Source organism: Chlamydotis macqueenii, chromosome 2 (assembly GCF_036417535.1).
Source record: "Chlamydotis macqueenii isolate bChlMac1 chromosome 2, bChlMac1.mat, whole genome shotgun sequence".
NCBI classification, from domain to species: domain Eukaryota; kingdom Metazoa; phylum Chordata; class Aves; order Otidiformes; family Otididae; genus Chlamydotis; species Chlamydotis macqueenii.
In genome coordinates, this window is record NC_141557.1 from 126,756,798 (window position 1) to 126,770,289 (window position 13,492).

The 13,492-nt window shown below is 48.0% G+C and overlaps 5 non-coding genes across 5 annotated transcripts; 2 read left to right on the forward strand and 3 right to left on the reverse strand.

Moving 5' to 3' along the window:
- Nucleotides 1–1,777: 1,777 nt before the first annotated feature.
- Nucleotides 1,778–1,867, reverse strand: TRNAY-GUA (transfer RNA tyrosine (anticodon GUA)). Its single transcript is given in 2 exon segments — nt 1,778–1,813; nt 1,831–1,867. It is a non-coding gene; the product is annotated as a tRNA-Tyr (tRNA).
- Nucleotides 1,868–2,161: 294 nt separating this feature from the next.
- Nucleotides 2,162–2,234, forward strand: TRNAR-ACG (transfer RNA arginine (anticodon ACG)). Its single transcript has one exon. It is a non-coding gene; the product is annotated as a tRNA-Arg (tRNA).
- Nucleotides 2,235–3,736: 1,502 nt separating this feature from the next.
- On the reverse strand, nt 3,737–3,809 carry TRNAR-ACG (transfer RNA arginine (anticodon ACG)). Its single transcript has one exon. It is a non-coding gene; the product is annotated as a tRNA-Arg (tRNA).
- Nucleotides 3,810–3,992: 183 nt separating this feature from the next.
- On the forward strand, nt 3,993–4,083 carry TRNAY-GUA (transfer RNA tyrosine (anticodon GUA)). The gene is given in 2 exon segments: nt 3,993–4,029; nt 4,048–4,083. It is a non-coding gene; the product is annotated as a tRNA-Tyr (tRNA).
- Nucleotides 4,084–7,258: 3,175 nt separating this feature from the next.
- Nucleotides 7,259–7,331, reverse strand: TRNAR-ACG (transfer RNA arginine (anticodon ACG)). The gene has a single exon. It is a non-coding gene; the product is annotated as a tRNA-Arg (tRNA).
- Between the last annotated feature and the right edge of the window lie 6,161 nt (nt 7,332–13,492).

Genomic DNA, 13,492 nt, shown 5'->3' on the forward strand with positions numbered 1-13,492 from the left:
ATCTGGTTGGAGATGTCCCTGCTCCTTGCAGGAGGGTTGGACTAGATGGCCTTTGAAGGTCTCTTCCAACCCAAACCATTCTATGATTCTGTGATTCTACAAAAATCAGGGCTTTGCACCCTGACAAGTGCCAAGCAGCAACTTAAGGTTTCCCCAAAGAGAAAGGTGGTCTTGGATTGCAGCAGATGCATCCACCCATGCAAAGCAGCCAGAGCTATAGCCACACATTGCAAATCCTTTATATAATGCAGAATGCTCGTCTGCATTAAAAAAATCAGCAGTGTAATGAAGTGATATAACATAGTAGCTTTACTGGCATCAGTTCCTGTATAGAATGATTTCCCCCAAAAAGGGTACATACCGAGAGTGAAACTGTGATGCTGTCAAGGACAATGGCAGATGTCCCATCAACTTCCCTGGGGCTGGAATCTCACTCAGGGCTTTTGTATCTGTCCAAGAGCACAGAGTGCCAGATACTCTAGGCCTGCTATGGGACAGGAGTATTTCTTATTAGGATGGTATCCAGTCTCTGTGACCACAGAAGCCCAAGCATTTGAAAAACAGACAAGGGACTTTGGCTTGATATATTCTCAAAGACATGTTCTTTTTGCATGCTTGGATATTAACTCATTCCCAGATTCACTCAAAATACCGAACAGAAGAAACGTCATAGAACATTTAGGCCTACCATCAACATAAACAGTTATTTAGGTAGTTGGTGCACTTTTCTCCCTACAACAAGTTCATAGGGTAAATAACTCTGCTTCATCCAAAAAAAAATCAAACATATGTAATATGTATTACATACATATGTATGCAATTTAATTTCATTGCTTATGTTATCTCAGAATTCATACCCAAAGTATGGGCATGATTTCAGTAAAAAAGAATTACATTTCTGCCTTTTTTCAGAATAAAATTATTAAAGAGAAATGATGAAGCATCCAAAACTGAACACAGTTAAAATTACAGCTCTGTTTCTATGCCATCATTTTCTATGGAAAATAAAATGTTCCTTGTGCTGTTACAAAGCAGGGAGAAAGACTGCAGATGAGAGCAATCCCCTTCCTTCCCTCCATGAACTAAAGGCAGCTCAATCATCGCGCCCAGCATCTCCTTTCACTTTGAGAGGGATCATCGGGCACAGAGTTTCCTACAAGAGAGCTCAGTCCTTTGTGCCAGCATCAGCTGTCCCAGGGTTGGGAAGGCAATAGCGTGGCACAACTGCATGGTAGCCGACACCTACAAGAAAATCTCGGAAGGCTGCTGGTAAAGACACACAATTTCCCACTAACGGAGAGAGTTAATGCATGCTAAGTATCACCTGGCTGGATTTGAAAATTTATTCCTCTGTGGCAGTGTGTAAATGTAGAGATACTTCCTTATTCTTGGAAAAATAGCGTCAAGATGTTTCGGGGAGAGGAGAGGAGGTCTGGAAAAAAGCCCCTCGGAATTTCAACAGCCTAATTAGCTGCGACGAGACAAAGGGATCTCAACAGATATCCTCCTGCACTAACTTGCTTTCTGAGGGTTTGCAGTAAGCTGGAGTAAGAGCAACATACATCTCGTTTTCCTTTAAAAATTAACGAGGTGTTGGCAGTAATGCAGCAGGCGCCGCGTCCTCGCTGAAACACAGCGAGTGGCAGCAGAAGAGGCTCAGTTTGCAACGCAGCTGAGTCTCTTAGAGAAAAATAAGCGTATCCGCAATTGGTTTAAGTGACGCTCCTTACAAGTACTTTGCGTGGGGGGGAAAAAAAAAAAAAAAAAAACTGGCGTCTCCTTCGAGCCGGAATCGAACCAGCGACCTAAGGATTCCCGCAGGCACTAACTCTACAGTCCTCCGCTCTACCAGCTGAGCTATCGAAGGGACCTACTTTTTAGCGTCTCCGCCACGCAGGAAGAACACAGCGCGGCTCACGTAAGCGCTGCGCCGCGCATGCGCGGGGTGCGCAGCTTTAGGGTGGCCGTTAGCCCTGCCCAGAGCTCGCCGCGGGGCGCGGTGCCGTGCGGAGGCGTGGGGCGAGGGCCCGCGGGGCCGTGCACAGCTCGGAGGGGCGGGAGAGCGGCCGGCGGGGCGAAGAGAGGAGAGGAGAGGAGAGTAGAGGAGGGGCGTTCGGCTGTTGGCCTCTACGGAGGAGCGAGGAAAATCCAATGCCGAGCAGGGCCAGTGGCGCAATGGATAACGCGTCTGACTACGGATCAGAAGATTGTAGGTTCGACTCCTGCCTGGCTCGCTTTTTTCTTTTTTTTTTCTTCTTCTTTTCTTCCTTTTCTTCCCCCCGCTCTTTCTTTCTTCTTTCTTTCCTCTCTCGTTGCCGTTGCACACTCACACACGGAGGGGATTGTGTCTCATCTGAGCTCACCGTTTAACACGATTTATACGCTCGGCACGTCAGTGATTATTGTCTTTCCCAAAGCAAAAAGGGCAACGGAAGAAACTATAAAACACCGTCTAGGTTTCAACTTTTGAAGTGCTCTAAATATGCATCTCGTCAAATGCATTAACTGTGCCAACAAATTAACCCAGCCAACGCACCAGTTAATTACATGGGGAGAAATCCTTTAGGCCCTGGGAGAGGGGGGTGTGCGCTCCATCACCAACTGTACCTGCTACGGTACGGTTCGTCTGACAAAACAACGTCGTGGGAAATAACTGTGAGGTCCCTGAAGGCAGCAAGCAATGCTGCTGCGATGGAGAATGGGATTTCCATCCTCATCATCCACCAGTCTTGAGAAGCGCGAGAGCATCCTTGTTGTGCGGTTGACTGAAAAGCACATGATTTTGCAAAAAAACCCACCCCATTTTGGTGTATATAAAGGCTATGCAGCACATAAAGAAGACTTGCAGCCCAGAGAGGCGAGGAAGGTGTCACCAATGGCTGGGTTTGGGGATATTCCACAGCTTCGGAGTAACCGCAGTCTGTGGATTTGGTGCACGTTTCCTTAAAAAAGCGGTTCATGTTGTTAGTCTCTACAGCTACCTGAAAGGAGGTTGCAGGGAAGCAGGTGTTTGTCTCTTCTCCCAAATAACTTTTGATAGGACAACAGGACATGGCCTCAAGTTGTGGCAGGGGAGGTTTAGGTTGGATATTAGAAAACACTTCTTTACTGAAAGAGTGGTCAGGCACTGGAACAGGCTGCTGAAGGAGCCTCCCTGGAGGTGTTCAAATAAAGTGTAGACGTGACACTTCAGGACGTAGTTTGGTAGGCATTGTGGTGTTAGGTTGATGGTTGGACTTGATGATCTTGGAGATCTCTTCCAACCTTAAGATTCTATGATTCTATGAATAAATAACCGCAGTAGCTCAGCAGAGCTGCTGCTGACTGGAATTGCCGTGCTTTGTTTTGCCGTGGCTGTGGACGGTGCTGGTGCTGGTCACGACACAAGGGTGTGCAGACAGGCAAAAGGCAGCGTGAGGAAAGGGCACCCTGCCATGACATGGAAAGTCCTTCAGCCCCTCGTTTTTCTGCTTGTTGCTCATGCCCATGTCACAGATACTGGGAGTTGTATCCGGAACGCTTTCTGGAGAATGTGTAGCTTGGGGGGTGTCTATTTAAATGGGGAAAAAAAGAGGCAAAACTAAGACAGCACCACTCTGCACGTTTCTGGGTGAGTGTGATGGGGTTTTGGTGCCTACCCCAAACATACTCGCGAGGCGAGGCCGATTTGGTTTTGATTTCCACGAGTGAGTGAAAACGCGGCGCGGCGAGGTGAACCGAGGCACCAAAAAGTACCCGAGCCAGGCAGGAGTCGAACCTACAATCTTCTGATCCGTAGTCAGACGCGTTATCCATTGCGCCACTGGCCCCGCACAGGGTACTCCTTCTAGCCACCGCCCACTCAGCGAGGCCCCTCTCCGGCCCCAGGCCCCGCTGCACGCATGCGCTGTTCACTTTGCTTTGACTGCCTCCCCGGCACGGCGCATGCTCCGAACCCCTCGAGGGGGGTGGGGCAGCACCTTGGGCGGCCGCTGGGTGGCGGCGCGCAGGTCCCTTCGATAGCTCAGCTGGTAGAGCGGAGGACTGTAGTGGCGCTGCCTCGCGGGAATCCTTAGGTCGCTGGTTCGATTCCGGCTCGAAGGAGACGCCGATTTTTGGTTGGTTTTTTTTTTTCGCTACTGCGGGAAATTTTATTTTTCGGACTTTCGCTGGTGGATTGGGGCGCGGCCGTCGCTCCCATCCCTCCGCCTCGGGAGCGACGGCCGCGCCGAGGCTCCTAAAGCCATTTCAAACCTATGTAATAGATAGGCAATTCACATATATCCTTTTCTTTAAAAAAAAAAAAAATACTGCAAAGAGGTGGCAGCCTTGCAGTAAACATTGAAATCCATGTTGCAGGGACGCTTTTGGAAGTGCTTCATGGGGGTTTTTTTTGTAATAATATTAATTATTATTATAAATATATTTAGTAATACTACAATTAATAATATTTAATTAGTAGTAATATATTCTTATAATAACATATTTGGCATATATTGGGCATTCTCCTATGTGTAGCCAAAAAATGAGGTGTTTTTAACTCAATCTTGGCAAGTTTTACCAGGTTTTCTTTTCTAGGGTGATCCTTTGGGTGCTAGCTCAGCTCTGGATGGGCTCTCCTCCTTTTTCATGTTGCTTTATTTGGTGCCGAATAATCCTTATAGATTTTGCTTTTTACTATGCCAGATAATCCTTATGGATGAGGGCTTCGAGCATCCTGGCTCATGGGAGGGGACAAAAGTGTTACATGGTCTCTTATTTTGAGATGATGGACATGATATTTGGTCTTGGCCTTTGGTTGTGCTGTAGAGGGGTACAGGGGACAATCGAGAAGAAGGTGGAGCAGTGGGAGAGAGTATAGAGATCTTTTATACAGAAGATATTTAATGCAGATGAACATGGACTTGCTTAGTAATATGGCTGAACTATGACAGATGTAGTAGATAACAGGCTTAGCACCCACACTCTTTTTTTTTTCTTGTTTTCTATTCTGTTGTATGGCCATCCCTTCTTCTTTCCCCTTCAAGTCTTCTTTTTTCATTACAGGTGCTACGTAGTGTGCAGAAAAACACACTTGGCAATGACTCTCAGCTTGCAGAGAGTAAACCTGTCTGAAGGCGGCCAAGTCTGTCTGCAGAGCAAGGGAAGAATGGAAGTTTTCTCCTTCAAAAGAACCCAGAATGAGTCTTCTCTGGGTGAGGGTATTTTTCTGGGGTAGATTTCAGCTCTGACAGCAAGGAAGACCCACAAGCTGTGGGAACAAGCAAGATTATCAGCAGGGAAACAGATTTGTGAAGCTCAGCAGGAGTCAGACCTGCAAGCTTCTGCTCTGCAGTTACACGCTTTATGCATTATGGCCCTGGCACCAGCCACCTCTCTATTAATTAGTACATTTTTGTGTCTACACACAGACACATAAACACACAGAGCCTTTTCTCCTTCCAGCACAGTGCAGTGCACCCCTCTCTCGGGAACTGTCTCTGGAGAAATCCAGGCGTGAAAAGCCTGCCCAGCAGGGAACAGGGGCACCCCGGTGAGCAGAAATTGAGGGAAGGCATCTGTTACCTTGAGTCCATTATCCGTACCGGTTTGCACACGCTGGCAGTCAAATCTGTATCCACAACCCAAAAGCACATCCCTGTGCCACTCCCCAGTGTGGGACAGGGCACAGACTCCATCCAGGGCTACAAGATGGATTTTTTTCCTGGTTAAGATTCACCCCTTCCTATATAAATGTCACTGCTCCTGCTTTTTGCAGAAGTTCATACGAACTCCTTCATTCCTTTTCACTCATGCAGTGGCACTCCTTTTTCCTTGCCCTAAAGGATAGCTCACAAAATAAAAGCACACCCAGAGTTTCTCCTGGACCATCTCCTTTCCCCCTCTATCTCCATCTCCAAGACACTTTTTCTCTCCCACCCACCCAGAAAGCGTTGACATGCATGTGTCTCTGTGTGACTGTGTGTTACCCATAAGTGACAGGGAAGGCAGAGAAAGACAGGTCACGCTCATGTATTTAAATGTACTAAATGCTTTTTACTACAATAACAGCCTAGTCAGTGCTTGGAGAGAGAGGGTAGCTTGTGAAATTCTTCATTTAGGAGCAAAGTATTTGTGACCGGTCACCTGCAAGTGCTTAATTATTTCTGTATCTGGTCTCCAGCAAGGACTGATAATGAGCTGTGTGTGTGTATCCTATTCAATCATTTGTATCGCTTAATAACAAAAGATGCCAGAGATTACAAAATCTCTGTCTCAGTCTGATACATGGGGTCACCAGAGTGAGGTGGGAAGGCAAACAGATGAATTGGGGGTTGTTAAATGGCTTGAGGGGTACAGAAGGGACATCTGCTCCAACAAAAAAGAAATTTTCAGCTCCCACATTGTAAGAAAAGATTTGTTTGCATTTCAAGAAAAAGCTGTCTCTTCTCCTGGAGAAAGGGGAAATAGAATAAATCTCAGGGGAGTTAAGAGTGTGAGGATAAAAATTTTCAGACTGCCTGGAAGGTTGCAAAAAAGAGATGGTGAAAATGTTCCTGCATGACAAGGTGCTGGCTGATGGATGCATTTTGAGGACATGGCATGTGCATGGACAAGGTGTCCTGCTGATCACGTTGGTGGGAAACCGTTCAAAATGAGAGCACATCTTTCCCGATTTTGTTAGTATCTGAAACTTTACTGTTTCTTGACTTAGGTACTCTTGTCAAGGTGTCTATTTTGAATATCATAAATACACCCTTCTATTTATACCTACTCTTCACCTGGCTTGAGTTAAGTGGGATGTCAGGGTCACCAGATCTATCCAGTTATCACTCAGCTAACGGTAGCTCTCTCGACTGATGTCCTAGGCACTTAGACATTGATTTTATCTCCCCAGAACATTCCCCAGAGCAGCCAAACCTGCCCTGTTTCAGCAGCAGGAGCCACATGTGCGGGCATCCTCTGGGGTCAGCCAAGCCGGAGTGTGATAGTGGAAAATTGGAAGATGCTGGGAATAGACTTGGGTGCTGGAGGTTCCCAGTAGGGTTGGGAAAGATCCATTTAACTAGCAGGATTTAAAAAAAAAAACCTCTTTGGATATGGAGTTGACCCAGTTGAAAGCTCTGAAGGATGCCAAGCAGGATTTGCAGGTACCGCCTTTATTAAGGGAAATTCCTAATGAGGAAATCCGCACCTCCAGCTTTCCAACCTTTGTTTTCAATTGTTCTCCAGGCTTCCCACTTTCTCCTCCATCCATGTACGGTTGGGTGGGAACCTCAGGGGGTAAAAGTCACGTTTGCGAGCCAGGCAGGAGTCGAACCTACAATCTTCTGATCCGTAGTCAGACGCGTTATCCATTGCGCTACTGGCCCCCAGTAGAACCCACAACCTAGGGCTGGCAATCTTGTGGTCAGGGCCATCCCCCTTAGGGCTCCCTCCTAGGAATGTGTTTGGGAGGGAGCCTTGAGGTGGAAGACCCCAACCCTCAACACCGCTACAATGCAGAGCTCCTGGGCAAGAACAAAGTCCTGCACACCCTGGTCCTCGAGTGTTGGGCACCTGATGCAGCTTCCATCCCTAATCTTTGCTGCATTGTTTTTCTTGCTGGAGGAAAACCAAAATTCTCCAGCAGTGGGTGGAGGTTGTGTAGTGGAAATCCTATTTTCCCATGGGCATTTGGGTTCAAGTTCCGTATCTGGTGTTGCTCCACAGTGATGAAGAGCTTTGCGAGCTGGGAACAAGTCACATCGTGTCACCTGCTGCAATATTTATACCAAAAGGACAAAAAAAAAGAAAAACATCGTAATATCATCCAGCTCCCAAATGCTGGGAGTTGTGTCATGCCCCTTTGTTCATAAACTCTGTTCCTCTCTCCCCCAGCAGTCCCTGTTTGCTCCCATGGTGTCTGGAGGAGGAATCCCAGCCAGTGGGAGAAGGAGGTGGGATCTGCCTCAGCTTCCACCATGCTGTAGCAGAAGAGCCTTGTAGCTTTCACCCCACGCTTGGTGCTGCCCCACAGAAGGACCGCAGAGCAGACAGACAGAGGCTGCAAGGCTGGAACTGGCTGCGTAGTGCAGCGCAGAGCCGATCTACTCAGAGGGGCAAGGGCAATTCTGAAGATACCGAGATAGCATCAGCACCTTGTCTTCTAAGTAACCCCCCCTCCACTGTCACACCAATACCTGTCCCGTTACAACATGCCTGACTCACACCTACACATTGGTTCCTGCCCCAAGCTCTGAGTTGCTCTTGGACTGTACCACAATTTTTCTTCCTGCAGCTCAGGCAATTCTCTTTGAACTGCCAAGATGGGCTTTGCCTTTGAATCCATACAAAGCACCATGTTGGTGCTTCAGGAAGGAGACCAGTGCCCTGGTGGCTGTGGTCTTGGTCACTTGGTGTGCTCCACAAAGGCCACAACACGCAGGACTTCTCGATGATGCTTGCTGTCTGCTTTTCTGAACCCTTCACTGACGTTACGGCAGCCAAAATATGTTGGCCCATCACTGATGATAAACTGGGTGTCAGTGAGCCACTGGGTTCTTCCCGATGGTAGCTTTTGATTGCTGCTTGATTTCTGGCCTGACACTTGTCCATTCAAGCTTTCATAAACAGGTCTGATCCAGAGAAAGCCTGGCTACTGAAAAGAAATATATTTAGCCCTACCTTCATTAGGCAAACAAAAAAATGAAAACCAGTTAGCCAACATTGGTCATTATGGAGCATGAAAAAACATGAATGGATTTTTTTCCCATTCCCTGGGAGCAGGATGAGACTCATGTAACCTGCTGCCAGGGAAAACGCCGGGAGCTGTTGGAGAAAGACCTTAATCACCGCAACCCAATCTGAACACGCATTGCTACTGTGCCTCCCTCAGCAGCGGTGATTTTGCCACACTACTGTGATAATTGATGGCTTTTGGCTTGACTTACTTGTGAGTAGTCCTTCAAGTCATGGACCAACTTGTAGTGTACTGAAGGTATTACATTCTAGATAACAACGAGGATGCTGAGGGTGAAGTTTGAAAGGAGGATGAGCCACTTTAGCAGCCCCTTGCTCCAAAGTAAAGAGGTCCCACTTCTCCTCCCCTCTTCACGGCTGCGCTCAGCTACACAACTTGCCCTGTCCTCCCTCTGGTGGTCTGTGGTCACTCCAGGCACTTGAATCAACTTGATAATCCAGCAAAGAAGTGGGTAAATGTCTAACAGTCAGTGAGGGGAATCAGCTCCACTGGTGCAAACGAGAGGATCGGCCGGCACAAGGAAGGCAAGAGGCGCAGGCTACCCCATCCCACTGGCTGGAGCAGCTCAGCTACCTCGCTTGTCAAACTGCAGCCTGAAGGAGGAGTGTCATGCTGAGACAATGAAGCACAAGACATGGAGTGGGAGCACGGTATGAGAAGTGGAGAAGGTATCCAGTAGGTGAGAGGTAGAGCTGCTATCTGCCTCCACAGACACCTCACTTCCGATATATTATTTCCATCCTCTCCTCATTTTCCTTCTTGCTCTCTTTTATTTTTTGTGGGTGCTAGTAAGGCGGGCAGTGAAGTCGAGGCCAAATTCCTCCTCATTGCCTCAGGCCGGTGCAGAGGGGTAAGCACTGAGGGGAGCAGCTCCTTTGTAAGCAGAGACTTGCAAATAGCTCCTCTTTTGCAGCTGGGTTTTGGTTTTTTCCCCTGAACTAATCATGAAAAACCACAAAGTGAATGAAAGGAGATGAGCACGTCCAAATGGCTGGTGGGTATATAACAACAGGAAGAACATAATTGCAAACAGGAGTTGAGGGTAGTGCCTTTTTCTAGTTGGGCAGCTTGGACTTGCACCTATTCCTCCAGCTGGCAGACAGAGAGATCATCAACCGCATGCCCAGGCCAGAGAGTGTTTGCTCAGAGATCGCAGGGATGTTACCGCTGCTGCGATGATGGGACAAAGGATGGTGTTAGAAAAGGGTGGTTTCTCAGATTCCATGCTCTTCTGACAGAATTGCTCTGAGCATAGCAAGACCGCTCAGTTTTGGCTAACAGAGCCCATACTGCATGCAAGAACAGCTGTGTTGTGTGGTTCTGTGAGATGGCCCCTGCTCAAACCCAGGACAGGGCTGCAGCCAAGAATGATGATTTGAGACCAAACCTTGGTCAAGCAGGGAACCATCCTCGTGCCTGGAGGAGAGCTGGGAAATCAGGCTAGTGTCCTGGGGAGGGGATGAATATAGGTAAGAGCTGGAAATGAGAAGGGTCATACAAAGGGATGGGCAGGTAGGGAAGGACAGGTGTGCCTGTGTCCTGGTTTTATTTAGCAGAGGAGGGAGCTATAGTGGCAGCTTCTGTGAGAAGCTTCTAGAAGCAGTTTCCCCTTTGTCCAGTGGACTCGGCTGGGCCTAGGGCAGATCCACTGCTGGCCAAGGCCAAGCCAATTAGTAGCAGAATGTTCCCTGATAACACCTCTGCGATAACGTATTTAAGAAGGGGAAAAACAGGAATAAAAAATAGAAGATGTGAAGAAGCAGAAGCAGGGGCAGAGAGGGGGAGGTGCGAGCCTTGTGGGCCTTGCAGCCCTTACCCTCTGGCCTCCTGCCGGGTGGCTGACTGGGCCAAATTTGGCCTGGCCCGTCCGAGAGAAGTGGAGAGGAGATGAGATGTGAATGAGATGTAAAAAGATCCTGAGAGGCATCTGCCAGCCTGTTGTGAAGAATTTTTCTTGTGAGAGGAATGGCTGCAGACGCCAAGGTCAGTGAAGAAGGAAGGGGAGGAGTAATGCTGCTCCCAGCAAAGATTCCCCTGCAGCCTGTGGTGACGACCATGGTGGAGCAGGTTGTCCCCCTGCAGCCCATGGAGGTCCACGGAGGAGCAGAGATCCACCTGCAGCCCATGGAGGACCCCAAGTCAGGGCAGGCGGATGCCTGAAGAAGGCTGTGGCCCATGGAGGGCCCGCACAGGGGCAGCTGTTCCTGAGGGACCGCGCCCCATGGAAAAATGACCTGCGCTGGAGCAGTTCATGAACAACTGTAGCCTTTGGTGGCTGCTCTTAACTTCTTTTGATAGCTCTCCTGACAGTGAGGCAGGCTACAAATATATGTGGTTTTTTACAAACTTTGAGTTGCTGGTTCAGTTCTGGCTGATGGGGCTATTTTCTCCTTTCTTCTTGCTCAGCACATGGTGCAAGAACCACCTGCTCTTTCACCAAACCATAATCTTCCAGCAAACCCCACAGAAGCCCCTGGGATTAAAATCTTCAAATTTAGTTCCTCCTACCCATAGAGGACACTTCTTCCCTCCTGGGTCCAGTGAGGCCCTGCAACTGAGGGAGGGCTCATTCACTAATGCTTTGGATATTATGGAGAACAAGCTGGCGAGCCAGAGTGCCTGAAAGGTGCCTCAAGCTCTACATGAAGATTTACCACATCCTTTGGCAAGGAACAAGTCATTAGTATCCAATTACACTGAAATCATACTTAATTCAAGACAGGTTAAGACAAAAAGCAAATAAAAACATTTACTCACAGCTGCCAAGATAGATAAACTTACAAAAGAGGTAGCTGGAGAAATGAGAGAAAACCAGGCTTCAGTTACTGGCTTTGAAGATTAAATCAGCAAGGCTATTCCCTCATATCCAAGCATTTTGCCGCAGGTTCTTCTGACACAGTGAGGAACAGAGAGCCTATCTTCCTCCACACCTTGCACCTCAGGCTGTGCTGACCAAGAAGTATTTCCTTGTGGGGGAGCAGTAAGCCTCTCGTGTCTAATTTCCTCCTAAAAAAACAAATTCTTCCCTTCAAGGGAGGTCCATCACTTTAGTATGGAGCTTCCCCTATTTCTTCCCTATCCAGGAGACATGCTCACCCTTCCTCACGGCAAAAAATAAGAATTATTTCATTCCTTTAGCATTACCCGGCTAGCTAACAATGCCTTGGCTCAAGTGTTAAGCCAGAGTGCTGTCATGGGAAAGGCATTGACTTGATGAATGCCACCATTTTGATTTTTTCTTTTTTTTCCCCCTAAACTTTTTATTCTGTAGTAATGTAAACATCTCTTCTTTGCCCTGCCTGCTGTCATTATTCTGGTGGGCGTACAGCAAAGTGTGTGCACCTAGTCAGCCTTGGTTTGGAGGGAATGTCTTGCTTCAAGCTACTGCTGGGAGGGGAGCAGCGTCTGCCTGCTTAAGCGGCGGCTGCTCTTTGGTTGATGGGACTTGTCTTTTCAGGGAGAGGGCGAGACAGTCCACTCCCTTCATGTAAAAGGATAAAGGAGTTGAAAGTTGATGTGATGATGAAGGGAAGGAGGAAAAGTAGTTTGCTGCAGTGCCGTGAAGTAAAAGGGGAGGTGATAGAGTTGTGCTGGACTTGGGGCCTTGGGGAATCAGTTCAAAGGGCTCATTCAACGCGGAGGATTTAGCGCTGTGTGCACATGCAGTCTCCTTTCCTACCTTCTTATTGTGTCTTTTTCTCTTCACCTCTTCCACTTGCCTCTGCAAACTTTCTCCTTCCTGTTTTCCAAGTTGGCCTCACACAGGGACCACACAGAGATCCCCATTAGCCAGCTGGTGGCACAGTTTCCCCCCTAAACTGGAAGGAAATGGCCCAGGTGCCTTTCTGCCCCTCCCCGCCCTTGTAGGGCTGGAGGAGGAATGGGGACAACACCAACCCAGGGCCAGAGAGCAGAGGCTCTGATCCTACTGCCTCTCATGCACTGGACAGGTGGACAAGCAGGCTTCCCTTGGAAGTGATCCCCAGCTGTAAAGTAAGTGAAAGGCTGGAAACAGGATCACCAAGATGGAAAAAGGCAGAGCTTCCTGCCCTACACATCATCCCCTTCTGACGCTTTATTTCTTAATTTCCAGCCTGATGCAGCCTGCAAAGGTTGCAGATGTAAAGATCATTTCACACGGAAACACGTTACAAAGTCACCAGAGGAAGGATGGGAGATTTGTCACCTTCTTCAGTGAAAGGAGTTGATGCCTGACTGGGTGATACTTGGTTTGATAAAATTTATACTTCCCTGGAAGTGACCATCCCTGGGGATGAGCAGCCAGTCTGGATGCATTTCAGATTAAAATCTGCCAGGAGCCCAAGGAATTGGCTATGAGACCTAACATATCATGAGCACCCTGATGAAGGCAACCTGAGCCATGACGTGCAGAGGGAGCTTTTCAGGAAGCCTTATATTTTCTCAGGGTGATCACCTGCACACCAGCTGGTGACAAGTAAGAGGTCTTGCTGGTTTAGATGGGTAAGGGTTGGAGCCTGTTTAGATTTTTTAAGTATTCCATAAATATAATCTATTTTGGATGGATATGCATGGATTTGTCATGGATAAATGATTTTATTCATGATTTTGCTTTATGTCTCCTGGACTGAGTGGTATTTCAGTGTTAGTGGTTGCTCGCTGGCATTGCCTGCTGAAGGTTACAGTGAACTGTTACCCTGTGGCCACCCAGCTCGTGTCAGGCTCCTGTCATGTTCTCCAGAGTGCTAAAGGATAGCGATAGCCACGCCTGCACCATTTTGACTGTAGGTCTCTGGTGCACACCTTTGGTGG